The sequence below is a fragment of the Narcine bancroftii genome, chromosome 2, assembly GCF_036971445.1.
Source record: "Narcine bancroftii isolate sNarBan1 chromosome 2, sNarBan1.hap1, whole genome shotgun sequence".
Lineage (NCBI taxonomy): Eukaryota > Metazoa > Chordata > Chondrichthyes > Torpediniformes > Narcinidae > Narcine > Narcine bancroftii.
The window spans coordinates 36,852,626-36,867,088 of NC_091470.1; the positions used below are offsets into that span (position 1 = coordinate 36,852,626).

Here is a 14,463-nt window from a genome sequence, read left to right on the forward strand (position 1 = left end):
ACTCGCCTGATTCATGCTTAGGGAAGCAAGTCTGGCGTGTCCTTTGTGTCCTTCCATCCGATAGTACTTGGTGTCATATTCACCTCCTGAAGACTGTGTCCTCTGCTCTGTAGCATTTGTCTAAGATGGCTGGCTGCACATGGCATTCTTCTTCTTCTGTTTGTCTGTGGAGAAAGAAGAGCGTTCCCGCCTCTCATTAGCATGATAATGGGCCTTGGCTGTGGCCTTGGGGCTTCTGCAGACTTTTGAATAATACCCATGTTTTGCACAGTTGGAACAGACATTTTCTCTGGCAGGGCAGAGGGCTCTGGGGTGCTTTCTTTGTCCAGAAAAAAGCACTTGGGATCCTCAAGGTGTGCTGCTGCTGTGAATTCCAGTGAGGCAGCATACTACTTTTCTTTTCGTGGGGCTAGAGAGTCCAGCAGTGTGACGCTTGTCCCAGCCCCAGGGTCCTGTGAGTACTCCCCCAATTCTTTCCTGGTGCTTTCTAAAACTTCTCCAATAGTCTCTGCTTCATCTAGCCCCACCATTCCTTTCTCCAGCAATCGATGTCTCGTCTCAGTGGACCGTATGCCCGCAACAATTCTGTCCCTAATAAGGTCCTCCGCATACTCCTGAGCTGATACTGCTTTAAAGTTGCAGCCTCTTGCCAGGTCTTTCAGAGAGAGTATAAGGTCTCTGGCGGTCTCCCCTACTTGTTGTGACCTGGTCATGAGCCTGTAACAAGAGTGGAGTTTGCTATGCCCCTCACTGTAATGCCTCTGTAAAATGCTCATTGCCTCTTGGTAGGACCTGGCATCCTGTATAAGGGAGTAAGGGTGGTCTCCCACCTGCGTTAACAGCAGCATTAATAGCTCCTCAGCACCCTCCAATTAATTCAGAAAGCATCTCTGCCAGCGGCCAAAGTGTGTGCCGGCTCCAGGATTTCTGGGGTCGAGCTCCAGCCTGTCTGGTCATAGCACATGGCTAAGCTGTAGTCCCTGAACCCTTAGTTGTAGCAAGGGCGGACCCTGGGGTATTGGCTGCTGCTGGTAGAGCCTCTGTGGGGCTTGTGTCTGCTGGAGGAGTAACCTGGGTGCTTAGGGCTGTTGGCTGAGTCTCTGGCTTTGGGACGTTTGCAGCCGGCTTAGGGGGTGATCCCAGTGGTAGCGTAAGGTCTCCGTGTTACTGGGGAAACTGCTGCTGGGAGAGTGACGGTAGCGGTGTCTGCTTTCTCTGGCTCAGGAGTGGTTGGGAATTCTGCACATACGTGGCGATCGGGAGCACAACTTGTGGAGATCCTTCTACCCGCGCTTGTAGTGGCCCCTTTCTGATCGGACCGGTGTTTTGGGTCGGTGGCACCTGTACTGGCGAACCCATGGGCAGGCAGGGCTCTTGGCTGTTTCTTACCTGCCCTATCATATTTCTGTAGTCTTCCCCGCATTCCACCATGATCCCAGTACAGAAGTCCTCGCCGTCTCTGTCCTCGGATGCACGTGTGTGCTGGTCGACCCCAGATTCCATTCCTCAGGAAGAGTCTCCAGGTGGTCGGGAATGCGCGTTGGAGCAGAAGCAACTTCCATCCTAGTAGCTATCATATTAGTTTATTAAATTGTACTGACAATAACCACACCAGCAGTGCGAGTATAAGATAGCTTTAATAAACTAATATGTACACTAAGAGGTCTTGTCTCTCTGCAAGACGAACCCGGAAGGTTAGACTGTAGCTCTGGACTGCTTTATATACAAGGTCACCAGGATGACCCCTGGTGACCTAGTGGTGTAATTACATATCACCACACCATTAACTAAAGGACTCACAAGATTGCCTTGTGACTTGAAGTCACAAGCTTGTTTAAATACTATAAAAAGTTTATGCCATTTTGTGTAAATAGTCTATGTCTTGAGAATCAAAGTAAAGAAACCTCTGTGTCTGTCATTTCATTTCGCTGGGTAACCAAGAGTGGGAGTTCAGTTCCTCATTTAACATTTCTGGCCACGGTTACAACAGTTTTTGATTCACGGTATGAATCAAAAGCTACAAAATATATGTAACCATCAGGATAAGCTGCTTAGATGTGTTTTTTTTGGTTAGTTTTTTTAATAAAGTAAGTTAGGTGAGGTTTTTTTATATATATTATTTATATTATATTATATATATTATTATTATAATAATTATAATTATAATAATAATTATAATTATTATAATAATAATATAATAATAATAAATAATATTATATATATTATTTATATATATTATATATATATATATGAAAACCAACAAGGTCGGGTCAGATACAGCAATGAGCTCTCTGAACCCTTCTCCATTAACAATGGCGTGAAGCAAGGCTGTGTTCTCGCACCAACCCTCTTTTCAATCTTCTTCAGCATGATGCTGAACCAAGCCATGAAAGACCCCAACAATGAAGACGCTGTTTACATCCGGTACCGCACGGATGGCAGTCTCTTCAATCTGAGGCGCCTGCAAGCTCACACCAAGACACAAGAGAAACTTGTCCGTGAACTACTCTTTGCAGATGATGCCGCTTGAGTTGCCCATTCAGAGCCAGCTCTTCAGCGCTTGACGTCCTGCTTTGCGGAAACTGTCAAAATGTTTGGCCTGGAAGTCAGCCTGAAGAAAACTGAGGTCCTCCATCAGCCAGCTCCCCACCATGACTACCAGCCCCCCCCACATCTCCATCGGGCACACAAAACTCAAAACGGTCAACCAGTTTACCTATCTCGGCTGCACCATTTCATCAGATGCAAGGATCGACAATGAGATAGACAACAGACTCGCCAAGGCAAATAGCGCCTTTGGAAGACTACACAAAAGAGTCTGGAAAAACAACTAACTGAAAAACCTCACAAAGATAAGCGTATACAGAGCCGTTGTCATACCCACACTCCTGTTCGGCTCCGAATCATGGGTCCTCTACCGGCACCACCTACGGCTCCTAGAACGCTTCCACCAGCGTTGTCTCCGCTCCATCCTCAACATCCATTGGAGCGCTTTTATCCCTAACGTCGAAGTACTCGAGATGGCAGAGGTCGACAGCATCGAGTCCACGCTGCTGAAGATCCAGCTGCGCTGGATGGGTCACGTCTCCAGAATGGAGGACCATCGCCTTCCCAAGATCGTGTTATATGGCGAGCTCTCCACTGGCCACCGTGACAGAGGTGCACCAAAGAAAAGGTACAAGGACTGCCTAAAGAAATCTCTTGGTGCCTGCCACATTGACCACCGCCAGTGGGCTGATAACGCCTCAAACCGTGCATCTTGGCGCCTCACAGTTTGGCGGGCAGCAACCTCCTTTGAAGAAGACCGCAGAGCCCACCTCACTGACAAAAGGCAAAGGAGGAAAAACCCAACACCCAACCAACCAATTTTCCCCTGCAACCGCTGCAACCGTGTCTGCCTGTCCCGCATCGGACTTGTCAGCCACAAACGAGCCTGCAGCTGACGTGGACTTTTTACCCCCTCCTTCATCCACGAAGCCAAGCCAAAGATATATATATTATATATATTATATATAGATATAATATTTTTGATGGTTTTTCTGTCTTCATCCAGTGCAATGGAGGGGGTGGGGACTAAGTTTATATGGTATGAAGTTTTATCTTGATATATATACATATGTGATCTTGTATTTTCAGTTTTGTTCCCTTTTTTCATTGTACTGTATTTATTATAAAAACCAATAAAAAAAGATTGAAAAAGAAAGACTCACTCCATCAGGTTCAGGAACAGATGTTTCCCCTCCACCATGGCTCATAACAACAGACTCAATCAGAGGCTCTTTTAAGGACTCTTACTTTGTACATTATTTATCACTTAATTTTTTTTGTATGTATTTGCACAGTCAATTTGTTTACATTTCTCTCTTTTGTATATATATCTTTTTTTTAAGTACAGTTGCACAACCTATAAATTCTGGGTTGGAATCTCCTGCTCTCTTGAAGGAGTTTGCACTTTCTCCCCTATTCTGTGTGGGTGATCTCTGGGGACTCCGGTTTTCTCCCACCCTTCAAAACGCACCAGGGGTATAAATTGGGCGGCACGGACTCGTAAGGCCGAATTAGCCTGTCACAGTGCTGTAAGTCTAATTTTTTTAAAATTCTGCCTGACCCACAGGAAAAATAGTCTTAGAGTTGTATGTGATTTCTTGTATGTACTCTGACAATAAATTTGAACTTGAACTTGAATTACAAAATCTCATAAAATGACTACTTTGCTCTTTCCTCCGCTCTCTGCTGATGGGTCATTCCAATCAGAATCTTTATTCTTTTGGCAAATTCTTTATGAAACATGACCACATGGTTAATATTTCATTGGATTATGAATATTTTTTGAAGCATTTAATTTCTCAGAGAACAATTTTAAACAGTTTTTTTGATGATATGTCAGAATATTTATTTTGGGGATAATATATTTAAAAGAAATACAAAACATCCATAGTTATTTCTGCTTTATTGTTTAAAGAAATCAACTTTAAAAATAAAACTTCGCATGCTCCATTATTTTGAGCAGTTTCATGTAGAAATCGGAAGAAAAAAAGCCTGCTCTATGGATTGGAACTTGGGAAAACAAAAGAGTTCTTGAACACAGGACTTGGTCAATTCCATCTGAAGACAAGTACTTGGAATCAAAATAACATTCTACACATCATTGTAACTCATTATACTCGAGATGGCAGAGGCCGACATCATCGAATCCACGCTGCTGAAGATCAAACTGCGCTGGGTAGGTCACGTCTCCAGAATGGAGGACCATCGCCTTCCCAAGATCGTGTTATATGGCGAGCTCTCCACTGGCCACCGTGACAGAGGTGCACCAAAGAAGAGGTACAAGGACTGCCTAAAGAAATCTCTTGGTGCCTGCCACATTGACCACCGCCAGTGGGCTGATATCGCCTCAAACCGTTCATCTTGGCGCCTCACAGTTCAGCGGGCAGCAACCTCCTTTGAAGAAGACCGCAGAGCCCACCTCACTGACAAAAGACAAAGGAGGAAAAACCCAACACCCTACCCCAACCAACCAATTTTCCCTTGCAACCGCTGCAACTGTGTCTGCCTGTCCCGCATCGGACTTGTCAGCCACAAACGAGCCTGCAGCTGACGTGGAGATTACCCCTCCATAAATCTTCGTCCGCGAAGCCAAGTCAAAGAAAAGAGAAGAGTAACTAAAAATATATACAGTAATAAATGATTTTCCTGTGTATCACAATTACAATCAACTTAAATTAGTCCTGTGAGGTGCTCTCTTAGTACTGAAAACTCTATAACATCAATCAAATAAATAAGATTCCAATTTTGTGAGGTGATGATTTCCTGGGTTGATTTTGTGATGGTAATGTTTTTAGCCACACTCCTTGATTAATATTGGATGATTTGGAGAGGCGCAGACCTTTCAAGATAGAGTTGCAAACATGGAAGTAACTATGAAACTCAAGTAGCAATCAGACACAATTAAGGTGGCACACACAAGTGCTTCATTTAACAATAAACAGAAAATGGGTTGATGATTTTTATTGCCCTTCCAAATTAAATCATCAGTATCCCTGAAATTGACAGCATTTTTCATCCAGTGCCAGAATTTTAACCTGTCACTGTTCTACTTAACCAATGATGTTGTGCAACAATGTGGAAATCTCATTAATATAAAAAGAGCAATATTGTACTGATCTGACCCCTGAAATTGAGAAGAGTGAAACCATGCTCAATATAGTGTGACCAACATCCTGTCTGTGAATATATTGATTTACTTCCATTTAATTTCAATATTGAAAAAAATAATTGATCAATTCAATTCCAGAGTCAAAATTTACATTATATGGACCATTCTTCTAGCGAATAGATTTCCCCTTGGAACACAGCAGTCCAGCATGCTTTTCAGCCCATAAAGTCTGTGCTGGCCACAATGTCAATTTAATGTCATCTGCCTGAATATGACCCATATCCCTTCATCTATAACCTGTTCATGTGCATATCTGAATGCTGCTTAAACTTCACAGACATATCTGTTACCACAACTTCCACCCCATCCCCCGGCAGTGCATTCCAGACATCCACCAATCTGTGTTTAAAAAGAAGCCTCCCTCCCTCCTTCACTTTACATATATCCCTAACATTTGTTATTTGCACCTTGAAGTAAAAAGGACTCTTTCTACAGCTCTCATAGTTTTATATTATTCTATCAGGTCACCCCCCTCCAAGTTTCATGTCTAAGAGAAAACAATCCATGTTTGTCCTGCCTCTCCTTCTTGCTAATGTTGTCCAATGTTAGCAATGTTAGTACTTCTTCAAAGACTCCACATCCATCATATGGTGTGGCAATGAAAACTGCACACAATACTCCAAATATGACCCAACCAAAGTTTTCTGCAGCTGCAGTATGACACCCTAACATTTATGCTCAAAGGCCCAACAAATGAAGGAAAGTATCCAGTGCACCTTCATTATCACCCTATCTACTTGTGTTGATTCCTTTTCAGCTACCTGGACATCTGAACTTCCAACACCCCAACTGTGGACCTTGCCTTGCCCACCCGCCCACCAGAGCTCCCGACACCCCGACTGTGAACCCTCACGTCGGTCTCCCGCCTATCTGAGCTCCCGATGCCCCAACTGCGGACTCTCGTTTAGGCCCTGGCCACCTGCCCATCCAAGCTCCCAATGCCTCAAAAGATGCAGTTAGTTTGCATGGTCAAAAGTTGTATGCATGTAATAGTTGAACCCCTAAAGTTTACCCTAAAAATTAGTCCATAGAATTGGACTAATACCTGTGCATATATGATGCATTATTATAATATAAAATCTTGTGTGTATTCAGGCCCAAGTAAATATTCCATCGTTTCGATTTCCTGTCATAGCTTTTGTCCCTATGATTTTTTTGGAGGGGTTTCCCCTCTGACATGAGCAGAGCATGTCCTCTTCCTGTGCTTGCTTTTGCTTCCTTCAAAGAACCAAATGGAAGGGATAAGTGGTTGCAACCATCATTCTGATACTCAAATCAGCCCACAATGGATTGTGATGGAATGTGTCAGATTTGTGTGCCAAAATTAAAAAGAATGAATCCTTTTGCTGAAATGCGAGTAAATGAATGAAATTGCAATACTAGAGTTGTCTAACTGTAACTTCCATATACTTGAAAATTGGGGAAAGTATTAACTGCATTTGAAGACATTACGAAGAGACGTAAGTAGCCGAGCTTAATTGCATCGTAAACAGAGACATTTGTGGTTTCTGTTGCATTGGCCGTGAAGCTAATTCAGAATCAGAATTTATTGTCACTAAATTTGTTGTTTTGTGACAGCATCACAATGGAAACATTTATATAAACCACCTTACAAAATAAATAAAATTAGTGCAAGAAAAAGTCAAAGTCAGGCAGTGTCTGTGGTTCATTGTTCATTCAGGAACCTGATGGCAGAGGGAAAGAAGTTGTCCTTGTGCCATTGAGTGCTCGTCTTCAGGTGCCTGAAACTTTTCCTAATGGTAGCAGAGTGAAGAGGGCACAGCCTGGGTGGTGGGAGTCCTTGAGGATTGAGGCTGCTTTCTTAAGACACTGCCTCTTGTGGATGTCCTCAATGGAGTGAAGACTGGGGCCCCTGATGTCGCAGGCTGACTTAATAAATCTCAAGTGTTTTCATGTCCTGAGAATTGGCACCTCCATACCAGACAGTGAGGCAACCAGCCAGAATGCTCTCCACAGGACACTGAATCTTTGGTGGTGTACAGAATCTCCTCACAAAGTATAACCACCAGTAAGTCTTCTTCATAATTGCATCAACATGGAGGGTCACCAGCGATTCCATGTTGATACAATCACGAAGAAGGCTCCATGCAAGGAGTTGTCACCATGCAATTGGTTAATAACCTTCACACGGGTTATTTCTTACTTCTGTTTTATGTCAAATACAGACATTTTGATATCCAAGATGTTGCTCACTGTGCCAAACTGATGATCCCCGAGGAACCCATGCCTCTCTTTATCTTTCCTTCCATTTGTTTGCCAGATCCTCAGGATGATACAACCGGAATCTGAAACACATTGTGTGAAGAATTATAAGCCCCTTTTACTCAGTCACTTCAATGCAGGAATTGCACCTTTATTGCACCATGCCTCCTTTGTGAAAGGTACGAACATGGAATGGGGAGTGCCTTTAAGCTGGCAGCAGAGATAGTCACAGCACTGAATTGACAACTGTGTAAAAAGGGCAATCTAGCAGCCCAGGTCCGGGATGGGAAAGGATGTGTTCGAGTACCTTTTTGAAGGCATATAAGAACCCTACCCCCCCCCCCCCCCAACCCAACACCTCGTGGTTTTAGCCCCGGACACTATTCCATGCCAGGTCACTACTGTGGACATCACTTGGAAAGATCCCGGGTAAGGTGTGCACTGCACTGAAGCTGAGCTGTAGTATTGCTTGATCAAATTGCTATAGATCAATATTTAGAGTTTGGGAATGTGTGTATATTCCTACAGGTACCATGTGTACTAGAGTCGCCTCCCAACGATTGGGGTCAGGAAGGTGTGTAGAAGGTACAGTTGTACTAGAGCCGCCTCCCAATGATCAGGGGTTCCCTGCTTATAGTGTGTGAATGTCTGCATTGCCTGTGTACCAGTAACGTTCTCCCCTGTTTGTTTCCCATTACAATTTTCACACACTTTTTTATAAATTGTGCACATGTATGTTTTATTCCTTCTATGATTTTCCCACACTCTTCTATTAATTGTGTGTTAATAAAAGTTATGTTTGATTGCAAACCCTTGTGTCAAGACTCGTCTCTCCCGAACCTGACACTGTTGTGTTACATGTCCCGGCTCTTTTGCTCCCAGAATTTTAGCTTGCTTTGTAAAATGACACACTGGCCAAGCATTATGCCAGCATTGTTTGGTTCAGTCTTCTTTATGGCAATATTGCAGGATCTCTGTGTAAAAAGGCCTGCAGTTAACTGTCTTGAAGCAATTAGAATAAAACATGCTTCATATCATGGCACTCTAAGTAATATTTTTCCCATTGATTTATATTGTATATTTTTAAATAAAAATTGACTTTTTTCATTATAAACAAGATGTGAATTTAGAAGCATGTTTCATGTAAGTATGACTATTGCTGCATTGTAGAAAATAAATTATACAGTTAAATCCCCGGTATCTGGCACCTTTGGGGACTGATAGATGCTGGATAAGTGAATTTTCCAGCTGTTTGAGATTGTGTGTTGCATGATTGATAAACTAACCGCTGGCGACACCTATTTAAAGCTTGCGTATTTTTTACCTATTTATTTTCCACCATTTGTTTTTCCGGTTGCTTGAGGCTGCTGGTTGCTTGAATTCTGGTCAACGGGAATTTTACTGTACATGACAATAAATCTAGGTGACCTAGATTTGTTCTGACAGTAATATATAAATGGGAAATGTTCATTTTAGCCAAACAATTCTAAAAAAGAAACCTCAATAATAACAAAGCAGACGAGCTACGTAATGCAGGTTTGAGCATGTAATGGATTTATGAAGCCAATTTCGAGACCTCCGGGTTTGCTACAGCATGGTGTAGAAACAGAAGTCAGATGCTCTTGCCTAGTTTATATTTCTTTCACCTATTTGGTCTTTTATTTTACAACCGAAACATTCCATATTTTATGCCTTGTCTTTCTGTTATCTATACTTGCTTTAAAATGGCTACAAGAAGTGGTAAATCAGGAAAGAAAGAACCGCCAACTAATCTGACTGTAGAGGTATTGGACCAGCACAGACAGTTGTTAGCCGACGATTTTAAAGTTATCTTAAGTCAAATTGATGCTAAACTTGACCAAGTCTGGAGATTAACTGAGGAGCACGGTGAACGTTTATCATCTTTTGAACTCAGTTTGAACAACTTATTCGAACAAGCTGATGAATTAGAAGATGTGTGCTCCAGATTAAGTGACAGCAATTCAAAGCTAACGGAGAAAGATGTTGACCTAGAAGGCAGGAACAGATGAAAAAAATTACGTATTCTGAGCTTGGCTGAATCTACTGAAAGTGGGCAACTTATATATTTTTTTAACTTGCTTTGCATGGTTTTTGGGAAGGAGCTGCTCCCATCTCCACCAGGCATTGATGGATCTCACCACTCATAAATACTTAAGCCAGCTCCATGGCAGAGACTGTGCTCGGTTATTCTTCGCCTACATCATTATCAAATAAAGGATTTTCTGATTCATGAAGCTTGTGAAGAGGGAAATTCGAATATCAGGTCAGCTGATCAGGATTGTAGAGGATTACTGGCCCAAAGTTTTGAATGAGCGTACCGAATACAGAGAAGTAATGTCGGAGTTGTACAAGCGTGGTTCCAAACCTTCCCTGTTCTATCCCATGCATCTCCACATTACATTTCCCAATGGATAAAAGAAGTAGCTGCGCTTGATTGAGGAGGCTTGGAATTATCTAGATGGTCTCCCTGCCATATCGCACCCAGTGTGAATTTCTACTTGGTGACTGAAGCTGATTGACTTAATAATTTTAAGGTTTGTAACACTTGTTATATAGTATATGTTGGGCGAGGACTGATTTGGCAACATTTTATGAGGTAATAAACCCACTTTGATTTATTAAATATTTTTCTTTGTATTAAAATAATAAGAAGAATACTGAGAATTATACATTCATTTTTCTCTTAGTAATAATGGTTCATATTTCTATATTATATACTTTTCAGAACTCTATGAGAAATTCTAATATAAATCTTTTTTTTATATGGTTGTAGTCTTAACAAAATTATGTATTGTTTGGAAGTGCTAAGTATATTTACATTAATAAGAATAGTACTAGAGATAACATGACCAGCAGGAAGATTTGTTTGGGTGACAATGATTGTTTAGAAGAGCTTGCTGTTGATGTGTTTTGCAGCTGTCTGGCTTTGGAGTTGGCGGGAAGAGGATGGAAGGGCAGGGAGGTTGTTTTCTCAATAATGTTATAGCTTTAGGAATCTGTACATGTTTTGACCTTGTATGGTTTATTTTTAATTCGTTACTAGTTTCAAGTTTTTGCCTCAAGGCAGACTTCTGGAGTTTGGATATATTTGTGCTAATCAATGCATTATTAATAAAAAATATGGATAATTTTATTCATTTCCTTTCTTAGAATGTGAAAGGCATGAACTATCTGGTTAAGAGAAGGAACGTGTTTTCACATTAAACAACTTAAAACCATAATTGTATTTTTACAAGAAACATATATTTGTATTGTGATAATTCTCACCTCATGACAAAGTGGAAGGGGCAGCATTTTCATTCTTACTTTCAGGCCAGGAGGAATCTCGATTCTTATTGATCAAAATATTCCTTTTGTTCATCTCAGTGTTGTTTCAGATACAAATGGTCATTATATCATTGAGAAATAGTATAATATAATGGTAGTATTTGCTAATGTTTATGCCACTAATGTAGATAATGTGGGTTTTTTGAATGTTTCTTCCCTACTATACACTCTGGTGTTTTGTGAGGATTTTATTTGTTGATTAGACCAATCTTTACTGAAGAATTCATATTCAGTGATTTTACAGAAACTATGGAGAATGCTATGCACATTTCACAAATAGGTGCTAATTGAAATTATGTCATGAAATGAATGGACTTGAGACAGGTCGTCTGTGTTTAACATTTTTACAAGATTTCTGACCTTTCTGCAAAGTGCTCACTTGAAGGTGATTGAGAGGTTTGTTGACCTAAAACAATAGATGGGAGCAGAAGACTGACTTCTATTGTTTGCTGGAGAAGGAGGGAGTTTTGCAAGTGAGAGAGAGGACATGTGGCTGGCAGTTGGAATCTGAGATGGAGAGAGAATCACAGCTGAAACAAGCAGGAGAAGCTTATTGGAACTGGAACAGAAGCTCCAAAGTGGCAGATGGCTGGAAGTGCTATCTGTCTGATGTTTCTCTTGGAACAAGAAGAACAAAAAGGAACTCTGTGATAACCTGAAAGAAAGAGGTTATCACCTGGAGAACCCTGATGGGGAAAGTTTCATCAGCAAGACATTGAGGTGACTAATGGTGGTACCTCAGTTGTGGAAATCCTGGAACAACAAATCTCTCTCTGCAAACCTACAAAGAACCTTCTTTAGCAGTAAACATTTACCTTTCGAGCACCAAAAGCCTGGTGAATTTTATATATGTTAAATTCTGTGCACAGTATAAGAATTGCCTGCAACCAGAGAACTTGGAAGAATGAGAAGTGAGATTGAACTGTGAACCAAAGAACTTTCCTTAAATTTACACACACATTACATACACATGCATTTAGAATTAGAAGGGGGTTAAGTTGGATTAGTTGAATTAATAGTGATAAGTTAAAGTTTGATTCTGTTTTCAAGTTTAAAGATAATTAAAAAGAACTTTTGTTTAAGTAACTACTTGTCTTGGTGATTTTCTATTACTGCTGGGTTTTGGGGTCCTTTGGGCTCGTAACACTGCCTCATTAATCAATTTATGGTATTTCTGATGTCTAGCATTTTCTTTATCCAAATAGGAGAGTGTATTCTTTCTTTTCACATATTCATCAGACTTTTTAACGGATTGATTTTTTAATTGATAATTAATGGACCCCAATGACTCGCTTTTGTGATTATCAGAGTATAGTAATATCAGATCAGTCCCCTGTTGTATTATCTATAACATTTTCTGGCCTCCCTCAGATAAAAAAGACATTGGTATTTTAATTTGACTTTACTGTCAGATAATGACGTTTTGAAATTTATGGAGAAGCAGACAACTTTTTTCTTTAATTCAAATACTTAATTATAAACTTCCAGTTTCATTGTTTGGGATGCTTTGAAAGCTTTTCTCAGGGGAAAATTTTTTCTTGTACCGTGAATTTAAAAAGGAAGACAAATAAAGAAAGATTAGAATTAGTTTATCAAATTAAACAAATAGATCAACAATACGATCAAGTTAAAAGTCTTGAATTATATAAAAAGCGAATTGAACTTCAAACTTAATTTGATCTCCTTTCAACGTATCTGATTGAATGCCAACTTTTGAAAAGTAAGAGTCAGTTTTATATTCACGGAGACAAATCTGGTAAGCTTTTAGCTAATCAGTTGAGAGGTTTTGAAGCAAAGCAGCAAATTACAATTATTTGAATAGATGATGCTAACATTACTACAGATTACTCCGAGATAAGTGATACATTCAGGAAATTTTATTCCTGGCTTTATACATCTGTTTTCACAAATGATAGCAGTTCGATGAAGTGTTTCCTGGATCGTTTAAATATTCCCACACTTTCTTCAGATAACCAAACAAGATTAGCTGCTGCTATCTCTTAATGAAGAAAACCAGAATGCAATGATCTCCAAGACCCGATGGATTTCCTGTGGAGTTTTTAAAATAATTTTCTCAGTTGCTGTCATCTCATTTAGGTTCTGTGTTGTCTGATTCATTTAAGTAGGGTAATCTCCCAGCAACATCTAATGAAGTGTGTATATCTATCATAGTAAAGAAAGGTAAAGATCCAACTGAGTGCTCCTCCTACAGGCTAGTTTCTTTATTAAATGTTGATGTTGAATTTTTGGCTAAAGTTTTGGCCCGTAGATTGGAGTCTTGCTTAAATTTATAAAATATTTGTTACTGAAATATAAGTTTTCAGGTGTTGTGGGGGCCATTCCTGAGTTATTTCCACAACCTCTAGGCATAATAGAAATCCTGAATTACAGTACTTTGATGTTTTACTGCAGGAACGAATTACCTTTATTTTTTAGCCATACACCCCATTGGTATGGGGATAGGTCTTAGAGACACGGCTATTCGTGATAAAGTTATTAGATGTGCTTTTGCTCTATGTGCCTTTATATTTTGCTGAGCTATGTAATCTGTCACTTTTATTGTGCATTCCATAAATGTTTTGGACATATATGTTTATTTATGTAAAACCAATAAAAATATTAAAGAGAAAAACAACCTCATAGGTTAAAATGACAAGGCTGGCACATTCAAGAGGAAATATAAAATATTGATGGAGAAAGCAAAACCAAAAGCAGAGCAAACAGATGGACAATGTGAGCAAATACTGGTATATCAACTAAAAATACATCAAGGGTCCTATTCAAAGAGAAAAGCAGAAATTAGAGTGCAACAAATAGTAATTTACTTAATGGTGTTAGATGCTCCTTTTGCTTGAATATTTGATTTTCTTCATTAAATATAGGGGGCTAACCTGTGCTGAATTGGAACCACTGCTGTTCATCATACCCAGGTAATTAGATTTGTAAGTCTGCTATATGTCTAAAACATGTGCCAGGATTCCACACCTTATGCATATTCATTTTAGGCCTTTCTTGTAGTCCACACTTTGGCCAGGCCAAACTAGAATTCAGGGTTGGTCATTGAATGTGGGTGTTAAAATGGCCATCCAAAGAGAGAAGCCAGCCCAGATATTTTGTGCAATGGGAGCCATTAGCTGAAGGAAAAGAATAGACACACATTTAGAAAGGAAGTTAAT

General features: G+C 40.2%; 1 protein-coding gene and 1 long non-coding RNA gene across 4 annotated transcripts in view; one reads left to right on the top strand and one right to left on the bottom strand.

Annotated features, from left to right (window-relative positions):
• LOC138753383 (uncharacterized) overlaps positions 1-14,463 on the top strand; it is a 43,550-nt gene that overhangs the window by 8,886 nt on the left and 20,201 nt on the right. For all 3 annotated transcript variants that reach the window (XR_011351147.1, XR_011351146.1, XR_011351145.1), the window contains exon 2: positions 14,170-14,217. This is a non-coding gene — a long non-coding RNA (uncharacterized lncRNA). The remainder of the gene's footprint in view (positions 1-14,169; positions 14,218-14,463) is intronic.
• lrrc9 (leucine rich repeat containing 9) overlaps positions 7,920-14,463 on the bottom strand; it is a 168,586-nt gene continuing 162,042 nt past the window's right edge. Inside the window, exon 36 of the transcript XR_011351144.1 lies at positions 7,920-8,022. The gene's annotated coding sequence lies outside the window, so the exon portion shown is untranslated. The remainder of the gene's footprint in view (positions 8,023-14,463) is intronic.